At 33.8% G+C, this 18,366-nt stretch overlaps 1 long non-coding RNA gene across 4 annotated transcripts; it reads left to right on the top strand.

The window, feature by feature from the left end:
* The first annotated feature begins 14,770 nt into the window (after window positions 1–14,770).
* On the top strand, window positions 14,771–17,590 carry LOC120194931. Of its 4 annotated transcripts, none has more exons than XR_005523018.1 (8): window positions 14,771–15,467; window positions 15,841–15,930; window positions 16,134–16,214; window positions 16,293–16,370; window positions 16,452–16,523; window positions 16,932–17,002; window positions 17,083–17,165; window positions 17,265–17,590. It is a non-coding gene; the product is annotated as an uncharacterized LOC120194931 (long non-coding RNA). The 4 variants fall into 4 exon arrangements; XR_005523017.1 differs by having other exon boundaries at window positions 15,841–16,057; XR_005523016.1 differs by having other exon boundaries at window positions 15,841–16,214; window positions 16,932–16,987.
* Window positions 17,591–18,366: the final 776 nt, after the last annotated feature.

Here is an 18,366-nt window from a genome sequence, read left to right as displayed (position 1 = left end):
GAAGTCACCATCCAAATATAGAACCGATGGTGCAACTGACGGTGGCAATTTAGAAATCCACAACCCTTTTATTGTTTTGTCATTTCTTCTCTTATCCTCATCATCTTGTCAGGCAAATCTTTATTAATACTTTGGTTGTTATTAGATTTTTAATGTATCAAATTATCTCTTTGATTTGGATTAAATTTAAGATAAGATTTCAAAGTTCACATTGACGTGTTGATTTTGGATTATCATTCAAATAATAAAATGTTTTATTAAATTATATTGTAAAAATATAATTATTCGACGTTTTATTATATTTTAAATTAAATTTAAACAAATAATTTATTTTTAATCAAACCTAACCATGAGTCATCTATCGTTGATCTATTATGATAGAGCTTATCGTTTAATTTGGGGCTATATAACCCACGTCAATTAAGTTTAAAATAAGAAATAAAATATTTTTAACAACGTTATTTATTCAAAATATTTAAATATTTTCAAATGATAATAAACACACTCAATCATATAAAAACTTATAACGAACCAAGTGACTTTCGTGATAAATAAATTGTTGTTATTCCATGAGGGCACAAGTTCGAGCATCATGACTTCAGAGATATGAGTGTTCGATGTTAAAAGGTTAAGAGTTATCTCTGAAAATGTTACCTTGTTTTTACCCCAAACTCATAAAAAATAAACTTATAATTTTAAAATGTCGATTGAACTCGTAACGTGATCTCAATGGTAGAAAAAATTATTTTTTTTAGAGATTTTGAGTTTGCGTAGTTGCGAATGTATACATATTATCAAAAACTAAAAAAAATAATAAATATTATTTTATAATCACTCAAATTATTAAAAAATATTAATTAAATTAACGTATAATTGATTTAATTTATATAAGATTAATTCTATTTATCTCTTCTAATTAAGAGAAAATAACTTCAATGACCGAAAATTCCTTATATATACGATTTTGACCAACTTTTTTCGATTTGCCAAAATGACCAACAAAATCGCAATGTGATATCTAAATCGCAACGCGATCTCCAGTATCGCAAATCAGTTTCCAGATTCGCAACGCGATTTTGACTATCGCAATGCGAATATGTAAATCGCAACGCGATTCTGACTATCGCAACGCGATTCTGACTATCCCAACGCGATAATACAAAATCACAATGCGATTTTCAAAGCGTCATTAGTATCGCAACACGTATTTTATTTTCAAATTCCAAACACAAATATTAATACATCCCGTAATCGCAACTCTTAACCTAAAACCCTAAATCACAACTCAATCCCATCTCCATTCTCAGTCTCTACAGCGACATCCGTCCCCATCTCCGACGAAATCCGTCCCCATCTCCGGCGAAATCCATCTATCTCCATCTATCAGAGCCACCCTCACAATCATTCATGATCAGAAATGGAAAATCAACCAAATCAACCACCGAGGGTTAGTTTTTTTAATTATTTTTATTTTGAAATTTTGCATTATTATTAGGTTTTTCATATTGAAATTGATGATAAGTTTACTGGTAATTTCAATAATAGATTAACCATTTCACTTAGATTGCTTATTAAATTCATTCGATTGCTGCCAATACTGCTAAACTGTTTAGTCTTTAACCCTGTAAAGTTAGTATTTGTCTTAGTTTTGTCTTTTGGTTGAAGTAATGCAATTCATTCAAGTTTCAATTTTAGACAATGACTATTTGAAACCGAGGATCGCAGCGCGAAATGAAAATCGCAACGATAGTTTAATTCGCGTTGCGATAGTCATTTTCGTGTTGCGATAGTCATTTTCGTGTTGCGATTTTAAGTTTCAGAAACTATTATTCTTCTGCAAATTGAAACTTGAATGAATTGCATTACTTCAATCAAAAAACAAAGACAAATACGAAATTCACAGTATTGCAAATTTAAGTTTGAAGAATAAACTACTACTACTCTTTAATAATTTATTATTGTTTTGGTATATCTTCAAAGTGTAGTTTTTAATCTAACTTGGTATGTTTATTGTTTTTGTAGAACTTTTTTTTGGCTCAATTGACCTTAAGGAATAAAATAAGCCTAGTCACTACAATTGCGTCGAATCTTTCACATGTACAAAGAAAATTGTTTGAGGATACTTCCTTCGGACCATGGCTGAAAGTACAACATCCGGGTGGAGATGTTATGTTGACCCATTTGTGGCTTCAGACCATGACTAGCGATTTACCCGAGAGTATAAAACGTGGTAATTAAGAGATATGGTTTCATTTTTCACCGGCGTATACGTGTTTTGGGCGGGAGGAGTTTTGCTTAATCACTGGTCTACGCTTCGGACACGATGATGTAGGTCGATACACTAGTCATATTACCCGCCCATCATGGTTATCCCGAGTTTTTCCTGAGTTGTCAATGGAGAAGCTGAATTTACACGTCGACGCCTTGACGAGATTATTGAATAAGAAAGATGGTTTACTCGAATAGATGACGTCGATGTTGTCCAAGTATGCCTTTTAGTACTTTTGCATGCCGCTTTTTAGGCAGAGAGGCCAGACAACCTATTTCTAAGGACCTAATATTATTGGTAGAGGACATAAATGCATGGAACCTATTTCCGTGGGGTTCGTATCTATGGAAAGCTACCTCGAATAAGTTGTCATATGCCTTTGATGACCGCAAAAGTTTGCATGGCGATGGTTCCAAATACACTTTGTCAGGCTTTATTTGGGCCTTTAAGGTAAGAATTTCTATATAATGTTTCCAAAATTATAATTAATTATTTAACAATTACTAATGTTTGTGTATTATATTGTTTTTGTAGATTTGGATATTTGAGGCTTTTCCCGACATGCAGACATATGCATTAAAAACTTCAAATGATATTCCTAGAGCTATTTCCTGGAAGAGGAAACGGTGGCTATTGATTTGGGAAGAGTTACTACGGTATACGACAATAAATGATGTAAGTTAACACAAATACTACCATATATAAACAAGTTATTAATAGTACACGTTTAACTTTGTTTGAGCTTTTATATTGTTAGGAGGCCAACACTCCATTACAGAGGTTGACACCCACGGAGGCTGAGCTTGCAACTGATTGGTGGCAAGCTAATAAGCGTTTTTTTGATGGCACGGATGATGAGCAGCCTCCACTTCGAGAGTCATCACCTCACCCAGAGCCATCACCTGATCGACCACACTATATACCTCTACAACGAGAGCCATCACCTATTCCGTCACATCATCGTCCTCAGCCTCTCTCCACCATCACCTCATGATAGGCGACCGGAAAATGCCACGACATTTATCTCCCTGTTCTCCACCTCCACGGGATGAGTTAGGGGAGTTACGTGATGAGGTCAATGCCTTGCGTGAGGAGGTCGGTACTTTACGCGATGACAATGGTGCATGGCGTGACGAGGTATCTACTTTACGTGGTGAGGTAGCGGCTCTACGTGAGATGGTAGCATCGTTACAGAATGAGGTTCATACTCTACGCAATGAGGTAAGTTTAACATTTTTCATATTTAACTTGATTTACTTGTAATTTCACTTATATTAACTATTTCACTTAGATTGCTTAGTAAATTCATTCGGTTGCTGCTAATACTGCTAAACAGTTCTAAAATAACCCTGTGAAGTTAGTATTTGTCTTTGTTTTGTCTTTTGGTTGAAGTAATGCAATCCATTCAAGTTTCAATTTACAGAAGAAGAATAGTCGCAACACAAAACTTAAAAATCGCAACGCGAAAATGACTATCGCAACGGGATAATCGTAATGCGAAATAAAAATCGCAACGTGAAAATCGCAATGCGAAAATGACTATCGCAACGCGAATTTAGTTTCGCGTTGCGATTTTGGTTTTGCGTTGCGATTTTTATTTCGCATTGCGATTATCCAGTTGCGATAGTCAAATTCGCGTTGCGATAGTCATTTGCGTTGCGATTTAAGTTTGTGTTGCGATTTTAAGTTTCAGAAATTATTCTTCTTCTGCAATTGAAACTTGAATGGATTGCATTACTTCAACCAAAAGACAAAGATAAATACTAACTTCACAGTGTTGCAAATTTAAGTTTCAAGAATAAACTACTACCTACTCTTTATGTTGTCCTTGAACACTAAACCTATATGTTGTCATTTTAAATGTTTATAAGTGCTTACTTCCGGAATGTTATCTGATGCATTTTATGAACTATGATAGAATAATGACTTGGGTGAATATCGTGCAAGTTTGAAACATATTTTTCTTTGTTTTCATTGTTTAATATCATGTCTGTTTATTTATTGATTTATGTATTAATTTATTTTTAGCGGCCCGATAAGGTGAATGCTTTACGTCGGGTTTTTCTTGCACGACGGGGTTCACGCATCAGACGGTGTGCACGTGCCATTACGTCTCCGTTCACCCCAATAGTGTGAAGACTCCGTAAGAAGAAGCCCGACTCATATGTCATCGTTCAAGAGGCCTTTCCTATCGTTCAGAGGCCCCTATAATCCCTCAAGAGTCCCCTCCCACCGTTCAAGAGGCCCCTGTAATCGTTGAAGAGGTCCCTCCCACCATTCAAGAGCCCGATTCATATGGCGTAATATGTTAAATTATTGAGAAACCCCCTCACATGTCGGACATGATGGATGACTATTGGCTTTCGTATGAGTTACCGGCCAGTACCATTCCGGCAGATGAAGTGGAGAGGAGATAACTACCGGAAACAATTCTGGATAATACCCTTTGGGCTAAGACCGCAGTTGATTTTTATCTACATGAGCGGAGCCAAGGGTGTTACGCTGACATATACAAACTCAACGATGATATGCATTTGTTGATTGATCGTCTTGGTGGGGTGTGTTATTAGGGGTTGAAGACAAAGGTTATTTCGATGGGGGGTAAGTCTTATATTTCTTCTTATATTTCATTTGATTAATTTTTTTAATTTATATAATTCACTAATATATCTTTTTTTTGTAAAACAACATATTGATGCATGGGTGTCACGTCTTCTAATAGTTAGGAAATTGAAGAAAAATAAAAAAATACTCGATATACAATTATGCCGACGTCTTTTCACGTAGTTCACTTGAAGAATCAACGATAGGAATCATATGTGTGGCTAATGGACAAGCTAAACTTTATCCTGCATGGTGGGATGTTGATAAGGTTAGTATTTATTTTTTTAAATATTTTAAAGGTGTTCATAAATAAGTGCACAATTTGAATTATTACTTACGATTGCAGGTGTTTATCCCTATTTTAGAACGTACTCATTGGCTTCTCGTCGAGCTTCAGCTCCCATCCCTGAAGACAATAGTATATGACAGCATGATAAATTACATATCATTGTCTGATTTAAGAGATATTATTAAGGGATGAAGCTCTCATTTGGCTAAATTCTTGGATGCGATTAATTATTGGACTTATTATGGAAACAAGAAGCCAAAGAAGTTCAATGTTACAGTTATCAAAGACGAGACTGTGCCACAACAAACGCAGGAAGCCAGAGGGGATTGTGGTCTTCTCGTATGCAGTGCTTGGAGCGTTTGACGACAGGAAGTACACAGTTTCTACCTCACCGATAGAGATAGAGGTGCAATAGGCTTGTGGTTTCGACATTTTATGGCTAGAGCGATATATGCAAGACGCTGCCTACATGCATCCGCGTTATGAAAGTGTCCATAAACAATTTGTAAGTCAAATGCAAGTGTTGTTAGTACCTAGAATTCAATAATAATTTGTGTTTGTTGGTTTTAGATGTGTAGAAAGTGTTGTTTGAGCAAATGTTTGGTTTCTGCAGGTTAATCCTGAAGTGAGCTGCGTGAAATTGATGTATGGGTGCATAAACAACTGTCTGGGGTACACTTTTTTTATTGTTTAATTGATTCTTAAAAGTCTGATTTGTTTAATTGATGAGGAAAATAAGAATATTAGCATTTTTGCTTGTTTAATTGATTTGTAAAAGTTGATTTGTAAAAGTTGATTTGTTTAATTGATGTGTAAATAATCTTATTTGTGATTATTTAATTGATTGTAAAAGTTGATTTGTTTAATTGATGTAATAATTCTTATTTGTGCTTATTTAATGATTGAAATGTAAAAGTTGATTTGTTGATTTCAATATGCATCATATTGAAGGCAAAAGACCTATTGAAGGTACACTTTCGCAACGCTAAACTCAAAATCGCAATGCGAAAGTCAAAATCGCAATGCGAAAGTCAAAATCGTAATGCGAAAGCCAAATCGCAACGCGAAAGTTAATTCGCATTGCGATAGTCTAATACGCTTTACGATTTTCTCGTTGCGATAGTCAAATTCCCGTTGCGATAATCAAATTCACGTTGCGATAGTCAAATTTGCACTGCGATAGTCAAATTCGCGTTGCGATAGTCAAATTCGTGTTACGATAGTCAAATTCGCATTGCGATATTCAAATGAATGTGTAATAATTGATAACAACTGAACAGATCATAGCAATGTTCAAACTCAAGTTACTAATACATGCCTAACTGAAAATGTTAAAAGTTTACACATAAAATACACATAATAGTCAAATTCGCGTTGTGATATTCAAATGAATGTGTAATAAATGATAACAACTGAACAGATCATAGCAATGTTCAAACTCAAGTTACTAATACATGCCTAACTGAAAATGTTAAAAGTTTACACATAAAATACACAAAATAGTCAAATTCGCGTTGCGATATTCAAAAATGTGTAATAAGTGATAACAACTGAACATATCATAGCAATGTTCAAACTCAAGTTACTAATATGCCTAACTGAAAATGTTAAAAGTTTACACATAAAATAGACATAATACAACGTTTGCATTTAAAAATCACCTAAGTTAATAGTCCCAAAAGGTGAAGCCGATTATGATTGGGATTTTAATTTTGATTTCAATTTTGATTGCCTTTTTCTTGACACCATATGAGCTTTGAATTTTGATGAGGATCATATTTTGGTAGAGGAAAAGATGATTGTGATGGCACTGGTGATCCACATGTTAACCTTGTATGATCACTTTCCTTGCACCGACTACATGTCGATCTCTATCTCTTTACCTTTAGACGGTATACGATCGTGACTTTTTGGTCGGCCAGGTAGCCTTCTGTCCATGGCTGGTGGCAAAACTGTTTGTAAGTCATCTGTATGTCCCACTCAGAAGGATGTGGAATAGGGTAGATAATCTCGGCATAAGTCAGTCGATATACTTCTGTAGTGTAGCAATCCATAGCGTATGTGCTTGAATCATCTGGTTTAGATGAAGAGCAACTTTTATAACATGGCCACACGGATAACCAGATGTTTGTCATTTCATACAACTACATGTCTTTGCATTAGATCGACAAGCCATTTAAGTTATTATCCAGTACTTCAAACAAAGTGTTTGAACATGTTCAACTCTCATGACGTTGACTTCACAACACGTTTCGTTATCTTTTTTTCAGTCCATGGTATAACACGAGTTCCAATGTTCCTGTAAATTTAAATAAATAATACTTAGTAAAATATATGATAAGTTACGAATTTAAAGAATAATACATGCATGGTTTCTTTTCTTGTAGTACCACTGTTGAATAGAGGCTCGAAAAAAACTCCATTAACATAGTAATGGGTAATTTCCGGGAATGACGACTTAGAGCGTTGATTGATTCTGCACTATTAGACGTCATGAAACCATATCTTGCTCCAAGTTGATGTACTCTTGACCATCTTTCAAACCCGACATCTTCTAGTGTTTGAGCACACTGAGACAAAACACGTCTTAAACATTATATGCTTATTAAAATACACTTCCCGATAAGCTTTACAGCCTTCCAGTATGTCCATTTGTGATTTTTATAGCATTTAGTGACATTTTTTCTAACAACATTGTCAATTGAGTTTGCCCTATCGGTATGATTGTCAGATTGCTAATAGGATCTATGCAATCCCTAAGATGCCCCAAAACCATGTCCATGAATCAGAGGTTAAGATTTGCCAACCCCGTAAGCTATTGGCAGTATCCCATTGTTAGCATCCATGGCTACTGCTAATAAGTTTACTCCAAGGTATTGACATTTTAAATGTGCTCGTCAACTATAATAACTGGGCGCATGCAAGTAATAAACGAACGAATCTACAAAACCATATACACAAGAAATATAATCATTTAAATGTGAAATGCATGTACTAACAAAAATGAGTCAACAAATTATATTGATTACTAACCACAGCACCAATGGCGATAAACAGCAACTCAAAGCGTCAATCTATCTGTTTGATATGAGTTATCGACCCAGGATTTTTTCAGCTTTAAAATGTGACAATAAGCCGGCAGTTGGGCAAACGATGCTTCTGCAACCCCCTCAACATTCCAAGGCATAACATTGGCTCTCCAAGTTGAGATATGAGATACTAATCTTGAACCGAGCATTCATGTCAGTCATAATTTCATGTCCCCAATATACCCTGCCATTCAAAAACATTAACTCAGCCAGAAAACCACCCAATACCTTTTTGTTTGCCTGTCTATGGTGAGGAAAAACTTGGGTTCTTGAACATGTATGTTTATCAATAAAAGTCCTAACTTGAAACATTCGCAATCTTTTATCCTCTTTGCAATCATACGACACGTACAATTTTGTCAATCATATACCTTGTTTCGAAACGATCTTTGCTTGATTGTTAACTTTTAGTTGATAGCCATCTTCACACATTTCGTATACAAAGCTATCTTCAAGTCTTCCTTGTATCAAAACAATCATCTTTCTTGATACGAATAATTTTTGTGTAACAATCAACTGCTATTTTTACCAACTCTTCTTCCGGTATCTAAAGTAATTCTGGCATATTCCAGTTATACTCCCATGGCATTTTCTTCGGGGACTTTTCTTCGGGGATTTCTTATTCTTCTTTTCTTCTTCAGGGTTATATGAATTACAGAATGGATGTTCAAGGTTCATTCACAGTATAACTTCCTCTCATTATCATCAACAACATCTTCCTCGGTTTCTTCTTCTGAAACATCATCAAAATCCGAGTATTGACCAAGATCAAAGTTCGGGTATTGACCAAGATCAAATTTCGAATACCGACTACTCACAATTTTTTCTGTTGGCTCATCATCGTCTAAGTTCATTCACAGTCATAACTTCCTCCTCATTATCATCAACAACATCTTCCTTGGTAGCGGCTGTTTCATCATCAAATTTGAGTATTGACCAATATCAAAATCATTACACGTAGGGTCTGTTTCTTCTTCTGAACATCATCAAAATCCGAGTATTGACCAGATCAAAGTTCGGTATTGACCAAGATCAAATTTCGAATACCGACTAGTACTCACAATTTTTCTGTTGGCTCATCATCGTCTAACTGGTCAATACGAAAACTGGAATTTGGTGCTGAAAGTTGATTGGGATTTGGATTAGGGAAAGGGTGGGTGAGATTGTGTTTGGTATTGGAATTGGTGAAACAAATTTGCTTGGTGATGAAATTGTGGTGGAACATTAAATTTTGAGCACCAAACTGGGGTTAAAAACTTAGTTGATTACTACCCGCTACTGACCCAATTCACTACTTCTAGGTTCAACAACATGCAATGTACATCATCTTGCGAAACACAATGTAAGCAATGAATTGTTCAACATCTTCATTGTCGGTTAACAAATAAACTTTACTTTTTCTATGATAAGATAGCCTAAATCCACTTAAGGGCTCTAAATTCAATTTATTTGCAACACGTACATTAGAGTTTCATAAGTTAACTTTTTTAATGATAGTTTTTAGTTGAAGATTCGGGGTAAGACATATTGTAAACACCATGAACATTCTCCCATGACCCTCCAAAACACAAATCTATCCAACATGATCAACATTAGATGATTCATTATTGTAAATTAATTTACTAAATAAACGAGCTGCGAAACTAAAACCTGTTGCCGGATGGGGAAGGATGTCGTTGGATATATGACGATTCGCCGGAGAGATGATGGAGACGGAATGAGTTGCGATTTAGGAATTTAGGTTATAAGTTGTTGCTGCTGCGTAGTTATACCCAAAACATTGTGTGTTGCGAAACAAAACCTGTTGCGAATTTGAAATTCAGCGTTGCGACGGTCAGAATCGCGTTGCGATTATGTATTTACGCGTTGCGACAGTCAGAACGCGTTGCGATTATGTATTATCGCGTTGCGACAGTCAGAATCACGTTGATTATGTATTATCACGTTGCGATAGTCAGAATCGTATTGCAAATCTGGAAACTTTGCGATACTGGAGATCGCGTTGCGATTTAGAGATCGCATTGCGATTTTGTTGGTCATTTTGGCAAATCAAAAAAAATTGGTTAAAATCGTATATTATAAGAAATTTTCGGTCACTGAGGTATTTTCTCTTTAATTAGAGTACTAGTAATGTTTGGTCAAAAGTAAATTTTCAATGTTCTTACCCAATATAACAAAGGGGTAAAAAGTCGTGCTGGACGGTTCCTATTTCTGGTGTGGACATTGTTTGTTACTCTACATATGTATTTGTTCCAAATAACAAGTAGAGTGGTAGATTTTGAAATTGTTAATATTTTTAAAAGATGATTAGGTATGGTCCTTTCATAAATTTAGTAAAGTTTGGATTAATTTAAATTTATAAATTTAAATCATTCTTAAAAAGTTTACTAAATATTATTATCTTAGATTGATTTCGATCAAATTTTTTATTTTAAACTTTTTTAAATTTATAAATTTAAATTCAAACTTTACTAATTTATGAAAGGACCATACCTAATCATTCTTTTTAAAAAAATTACCAATTTCAAAATTCTACCAGCTCTACTTGTTTATTTAGTAACTTTACTAAATTTAAGAATGATTTAAATATAAATTTAATTAGTAAATTATAAAATAGACATTAAACTTTGAACTTTGTAAAAAATAAATAGCAATTGTCAAATGTATTAAGGGTGAATAACATACTAATGAAAAATATCTTATTTAACTCCTAAATTATAACTAAAATTTCATTTTAATATTTTTCAACATTTTTTAAAGAGTAATTTTAAGAAAATTAGTACTTTAGAATTTTTTAAAAATATATAAAATAAATTATTTCAAAATAAAAAAATATTTTCAACAAAATTCAGTTACCAAACAATGAAATTAATTTTTTTTAAACAAAAAAATTTTTCATAACTAATTATTTTTTAATTGTTGTTGTATTTTTAAATAAAGAAATTATAATTTTTGATTTCTAAAATTTATATTATTGAATAATAAATTATTATTTTATTAATGATGTGATTTAAGCATTTAACTTTATTTAACAAATTTAAATGTAATTTAAAAATCTTACATCCATAATTTTATAATAACATAAAATAATTTTTAATTTATACAATACAAATTTAATATTTATATATAAAATAAAAGATGATATTTATTTTATCTATATCTATTTTATTTTCAATTCACGAACCTAATAAGAGTTATTTCAATTAAATTAGAGTAAATTAAATTTTAATTATAATTGAAGGGTCAATGAGATATTCTTAATAGTGTTGTGCCTATTTTGTAACAAAATTAAATTTATATTCATTATGTATCTTTTAAAAGTTAAGTGTTCAAAGAGATAATTTTGACATAGTTTAATGACCATTTGTAAATTTTACTCTATAAAATTAATGGTGAATTACAATAAAACAACAACCATACTAAATTCTCCAACATCTATGTATTTATTGTAGTAATAACAAAACTATCACGCGGATCTTACATGAACATCAAACAGGTATTATCAAAATACTTAATCAAATGGTTTAATTGATATTTTTTATTTTTTTAAATTAAAATTAATTTATAATTATATAAATATTAAGGATATATTCATAATATACAACTGAGTTAAAATAATAGAAATGAACTATTTGGTAACTTTAATTAGTTAGTGACATTTTAAAAATTTATAATCAGATAACCGAAATAAAAATAATCATATAGTTGAAGGATTAGTTTTGTGTTTTAGCCATATCTTAATTACTACTTGAAACCGAAGTAACAGAACACCAAACTAAAGCGTGGGAATTCACCACCTCAAAATATGACAGTGCCGCTAGATGTTCCTGACCCCAACTTCACGCGCTCTTTTCTTCCCTATATTTTTTTTGACAAACCTTTTCTTCCCCTATAAGGGAAAGAAAACGAGGGAAAATATAAGGAAAGAAAACGAGAAAGTGAAAGTAAAAAAAAACAAGGAAAAGAAAAGAGGGACGACAAAGGAATCGTTGTCGGCGCCCAATGCTTCCGCCGACCAATATTCACCTCATTATCTCTTCCACTTCCACACACTCTCTCTCCCTCTATTAAATTCATTTCTTTCCCCTCGTCTTGAAACTTTTTTAAAACCCTAACCCTTTTTCCCTTCATTTTTTAAATCTTTTTTTTACTTGTTCGGTCCCTTCCTATATTTATTTTTTAAACTCATTGGAAGTTGTCCGAGTTTTATTTGATCTAGGGTTTTAGTTTTTTTGTGACTTTTTTTTGAAGTTTTAATCAAGAAATTATGAAGGGAGGTAGCGGTGTGGCAGAGCCATCTGTGGTTCTTGAGAGGGTTGAGGATGCTGATAAGGAGAAGAAGAAAAAACGACGATCCAAACATAACTCGGGTATTATCTTATTCCTGACACTAAATTTTCGTGTGAAATCTTTAATTTGTCAATTGAAATTAATTTATTTTTGTGAGTTACTGGTATTTCTTAGAATTGAGTAGGTTTTTTCTGTTCTTCTACTAGGCTATTCTATAATTATAGTGAATCTCGTATGTTTTAACATTAATGGGTGTTTCTTTAAGTATAGACTTTAGTTTCTACTGGGTAGTCCTTGAACTGTGGTGGATTCCTTTTACGGTATTGAAGTTTGCTATTCAACGGTTAGTATTTTTTTTATGTTATTGAACTGGATCTGATTTTGGCTTCATAATTTTAATCTTTGTGGGGATATAGCGTGTAATTCATGAATGATGCACGAGGAGGAACATCAGATGTTTTAAAAGTGAGGACGTCCAGCCAGATAAAGCAATGCAATGTCGGAGGAGAAACATTAAAAAACTGTCCACCGCCCTTCTCACGGAACCGTACGTGACGTTACCGCTCATACAGCTCCCCGTAATCGATTTAAGGTCATTTACATCCGAGTCTAAAATAGGGTGCAGGTTCCCGATCTTAGCCGATCTATGGTTATCCGCCCTTCGGCCACATTTCGGGGCACAAAATTCTTACTTTTATGTCCCACTAAACTACACTTGTACGCTTGACATGAAAAGTAGAGGCAAGCAGAACTTTGACTCAGGAAGATGCGTAACTCGCGCTCGTCTCGTATTTCATCCAATTTTAGATTTTTTATGTAAAGCAGCGATAATGTTTAAAGAGATTCCAGACTAGAAGTTGCTCGACCTGGATGGAGAGAACGGCCTGGCTGACATTGATAGAGGTCGTCCTTTTTGGTCTCATGTCCCACCCCTCGTAGTCTCTGAAGGATGAGAACCAACTATGTAGTCTTGCAACTCATCTCTTAGCATCCTTCCGTTTTTCAAATTGCTAAACAAGATCGGATGTACGAAGAACTGAAAGCACATGGCACATCTTATCACGGATTGGAGAAGCGATATATTGAATTGTTTTTTTTCCTCGAGCCTCGAAGGTCTTGACGAAATTTTTTATATTTCTAATGGATTGGGCGTAGCTTAATTTTACATCTTTCTTTTTAGCTAGGATACACTCCTTTATACAAGACTTTTCTAGTTCTTGTTAGTGATCCGGGAACAACACTTAATGTGGGAGAAGGTTACATTTTAAAAAATACAATTCACATGTAATCGCCCATCTAATAAAACTAGTAATAAATATGCACCTAATTCTTGTAATTTGTATTTTTTTGGATGAATATATACGGTTTAGTGACAAGTTCATCAATTTTATTTCTGTGTTTGTTTCTCAATTGTTACCTTGATGTTCAACCCATTTGCAGAAAAGGGAAGCTTTCAAAGCATTGTCTCAGTGAATGCTCATAACCAACTCGAGGTTTGTGGTTACTTAACTTTGTTTGTTTTATGATGAAACTCACATGATAAATCTTGTATGTTGAAATGGGAGTCTGTGATATACTGCTAGGCATATTGCAAAATCGATGGGTACATACGGATGTTATTGTCAGTGGAATTTCTTAACAGAATAGAGTTGTAAGTATGAGATTCTCAGGGTTTATGTTCGTTATGTTATTGCAAATGCTAATGCTTCTTTATATGTAGGCTAGCCTATTAGTCTATATTGGGATGAATCTAATAATTGCCAATATATTTATCCTTTTTATAGGTTGAGGCCCTTCTAATCGTTTAGGATTCACCCCGCATCGTTCAAAATCTACATTCCATGCTATGTAGATATTGGTAAACCCCCTCTTGTGTCCGTATACTGGATCAGATATGACTTTCGTATCGATTACCAGCCAGTACCATTCCTTAGCACGAGATATGCACACTATCGGACATAGTTAAGGATAATATAGTTTGGGCTAAGACCGCAGTTGATTTTATTTACATGAACGGAGCAAGGGGTGTTTCATCGATATGCAAAATCGACCATACACATTTGTTTCTTGAGCGGTCTTGGTGGGGTGTTTTATTAGGAGTTGAAGATAATGATTATTTCGAATGGGGTAAGTATTATATTCTTTTATATTAATTTTTAGTATTTTTTAATTTATTAAATTTATTAAATATGTATTTTTTTATAAAATATCATATTGGTGCATGGGTAACACGACTTCTGATTTTAAGGAAATTGAAGAAACTCAAATAGACATGATGAACTATTATGTTTTCGTCTTTTCACTCAACTCACTTGCAGGATCAGAGATATGCTTCTTATGCATTAGGTAATGAGAAAGCTATCATTTATTCTGAGTGGTGGGAAGTCGATAAAGTTAATATTTATTTTTGCATATTTAAAGGTGTTCATCAAATTTAGTTGATGTGCGCAGTTAAAGTATTATTTATTTAATATTGCATGTGTTTATCCCTGTTATGAAACGTCATTGGTTTCTCGTCGAGCTTCAGCTCCCATAACTGAAGACGGTAGTATATGAAACCTGTTTGAATTACATACTATTGTCTGCTTTGAAAGATATTATTTGTAGGGGATGGACTGATCTTTTGCGTAAATACTTGGATGCGATTATTTATTGGATTAATTCAGGAAACGAGAAGCCGAATAAGTTAATTGTTACAATGATGAGAGACGAGACAACGCCACAACAAGCGTCAATAGTCAGAGGGGATTGTGGTCCGTTTGTATGCATGTGCATGGAATGTATGACGAGAGGAGGCAAACCGTTTCTACCTCTGAGAGATAGAGATAGAGGTGTAGTAGGTTGTGATTTCGGTATTTTATGACTAGAGAGATATATGCGAGACGTTGCCTACATGCATCAAGTGCTTAATATATAACAACAATTGGTAAGTTATAAATCGTATAAGGATTGATCACATGTCAAAACTTGGTCTTTACAGATGTCATATGATGTTCCTTCTTAAATCTCTTTTCCTAGTTTCTTACTAGATACTTGGTATACGTGGCTTTATTATATGTTTGAAAGTGTTTCTTTTACCAAAAGTGCAATTTGTTTGAGTCATCGTTTTCTTCTCTTTAGATGCACAATTTTTAGTATGGAAGTTGGCAGGCCTTTGTTAGTGATGGTTGTATTTGTGCTAACTTTTTGATTCCATCTTTGTTGTTTATTGATTCCCCTGCTAATATAATGTTATTAAAAGAACTTTTGTTTTTGGTTCTGAGTGTAATATTATGCTAATCTTGCTCTCTTGCACACAGTGGTTTGTTTGGGAAGCTTGCCAAGATCTTACTTTGATGATTTTGGTGGTAGCTGTTGTGGCTTCTCTGGCTTTGGGTATAAAGGCAGAGGTGAGGCTTCATAAATAAGACTTTCCAACTTTCATCTTGACATAGGTTCACAAGGATTTTTTGAAATCATAAACAATCTCTTCAGTTCCAAAAACTAGATGAAGAAATGAGAAACATACACTTGGAGGTTGGTATCCACTTTACCATTGAATTGAGTATGAACAATATGCTTCTAGAATTTATGCTTGAATGCAACATGTCAGGTTGTTAGAGGAGGTAGAAGAGTTGAAATTTCAATATACGATATTGTTGGTGATGTTGTACCCCTCAATATTGGTGATCATGTATGTGGCTTTATCAAGTTCTTTTTACATTGGTTTATTTTGAATGCATTTTTTTGAAGTTCTAAATCTGCTCTTTAGGTCCCTGCTGATGGAATTTTAATCTTCGGTCATTCACTTGCACTAGATGAATCTAGCATGACATGAGAGAGTGATATTGTAAGCTTTACTACCTGTCGTGCTATTCAATGAAATTCGTACACTTGCAATTTTTGAAATTATTATTTGATCTTGACATAGGTTCACAAGGATGCCAAACGACATTTTCTAATGTCTGGCTGCAAAGTAACGTATGGAAATGGGACTATACTGGTAATCTTTGTTGTTTTACCTAATCTTTAAATCATTTTATTGTGTTTTTACGAAAATTATCCTGTTCCAGTTCCCACATACAATTTTCACCCTGAATCTGAAAGTTATTAAACTCAATTCCGGAAACTCTTCTGTTATCTCAACCAACTTTATGTTTTTGTGTACATGGGCTCCTTTTTTGATAATTTGCTTACCACATTTTAATTCGAAACATTTATGTTGTAGTTTTCACTTTCTTCTTTTAGAATCAAATGTTTTGATGCAGATGAGAAATTTTAGTACTAGACTGTTACGGTCTTCTCTCTTTCTCTCTGTTTTCTTTTTTTCCCTATACTTTTTGAACTGCATATTGAAACCTTGCATCTTTTTGTAGCTCAGCTGTGATTATGTTTTAATTCTCAAGTACAGGGGTTGGGATTAATACTGAGTGGGGTTTGCTCATGTCTAATCTTTCAGAAGACATGGTAAAGAACTCCCTTGTAGGTTTCTTTTTCCCATGACAACAATTGGTTAAATTTTAGGCTTTACTTGTTATCTTTACCTCAATTAATTTTTTTAGGTACGATTGAATGGGGTTGCGACTTTCATTGGTTTTGTTGGACTCAATGTTGCTTTTGTTGTTTTGGTTGTCCTTTTAGTTAGGTAACTTTTGGCTTAATGACAATATCTTTTGCTTCTCCGCCTTTTGTTTTCAGTCACTCTGCTATTTGGTATGTTCTTAAGGTTCTTTCAATGACTTAGGTACTTCACCGACCATACCGAAGACCCAAATGAAAGAAAAGAGTTTGTTGCAGGCAAACAAGTGTCGTCGTGCTGTAGATGGAGCCATTAAGATTGTCACTGTTGCAGTATGTGCTCCTTATCTATCACCCTTTGTCCAATTGATTGTCTTATGTGCACGCTTAAGGGGATATTTGTTTTCTTATGTCTTGACATTTTGAACTTTATAAGCCACCTTAACGGGTCCAAATCGAGATGCAATGGAACTAAGAGCTATTTCTTTCTTGAATTCAAGAGGTGAAAACTCATGTTGAAAACCCAGATTTGTATTTGTTAATAAATGTAAACCAAACCAAACCTGAGAAATGTAGGTAGGCTTGTAGCAAAAAAACCGTACTTCACTATTTTCCTTTTGCAATGAGAATGAGACATTCTTATGAATTTACTTGTCTGAAATACTTTGTACAATTTGTTTTGCGAACACAGATTGCTGGACTCTGCTATTATTTATTTCAAGAAAATCAAATTCGCAACTCGAAAATTAAATTCGCAACTCGAAAATTGAATTCACAACTCGAAAATAAAAATCGCAACTCGAAAATGAAATTCGAGTTGTGAATTTAAAATTCGAGTTGCGAATTTTATTTTCGAGTTGCGAATTTGATTCATTATAGTGTTCATTGTTCAAAGTTTAACCTGTTTATGTAGAGAAATATGAACTAGATTATGTCTGTAAGAACAATGAATCAGCTATGTCTGTAACATTATAGTGAATGAAAATAGAATCTTCGTAAGATAAAAATTCCATTAACATATATTTACTATTAGCAACTAAATCTAAGAAGTTTCTGAGTCATCAAGTAAAAATTTAGCACAGATTCATGTATGCATAATACAATGTTTGCATTTAAAAATCGAGAGAATCGCCTCAGTGACCAAAAAAAAGTTATAATATACGATTTTAACCAACTTTTTTTGGATTTGCCAAAATGACCAACAAAATCGCAACGCGAAATAAAAATCGCAACGCGATCCCCAGAATCGCAAATCAGTTTCCAAAATCGCAACGCGATTCTTGAAAATCGCGATGCGATAGTACAAATTCGCATTGCGATTTTCCATA

This window comes from Hibiscus syriacus, unplaced genomic scaffold (assembly GCF_006381635.1).
Source record: "Hibiscus syriacus cultivar Baekdansim isolate YM2019G1 unplaced genomic scaffold, ASM638163v2 tig00117005_pilon, whole genome shotgun sequence".
NCBI classification, from domain to species: domain Eukaryota; kingdom Viridiplantae; phylum Streptophyta; class Magnoliopsida; order Malvales; family Malvaceae; genus Hibiscus; species Hibiscus syriacus.
Note: the sequence above shows the minus strand (reverse complement) of the source record. Positions and strands in the feature narration are given on the sequence as shown.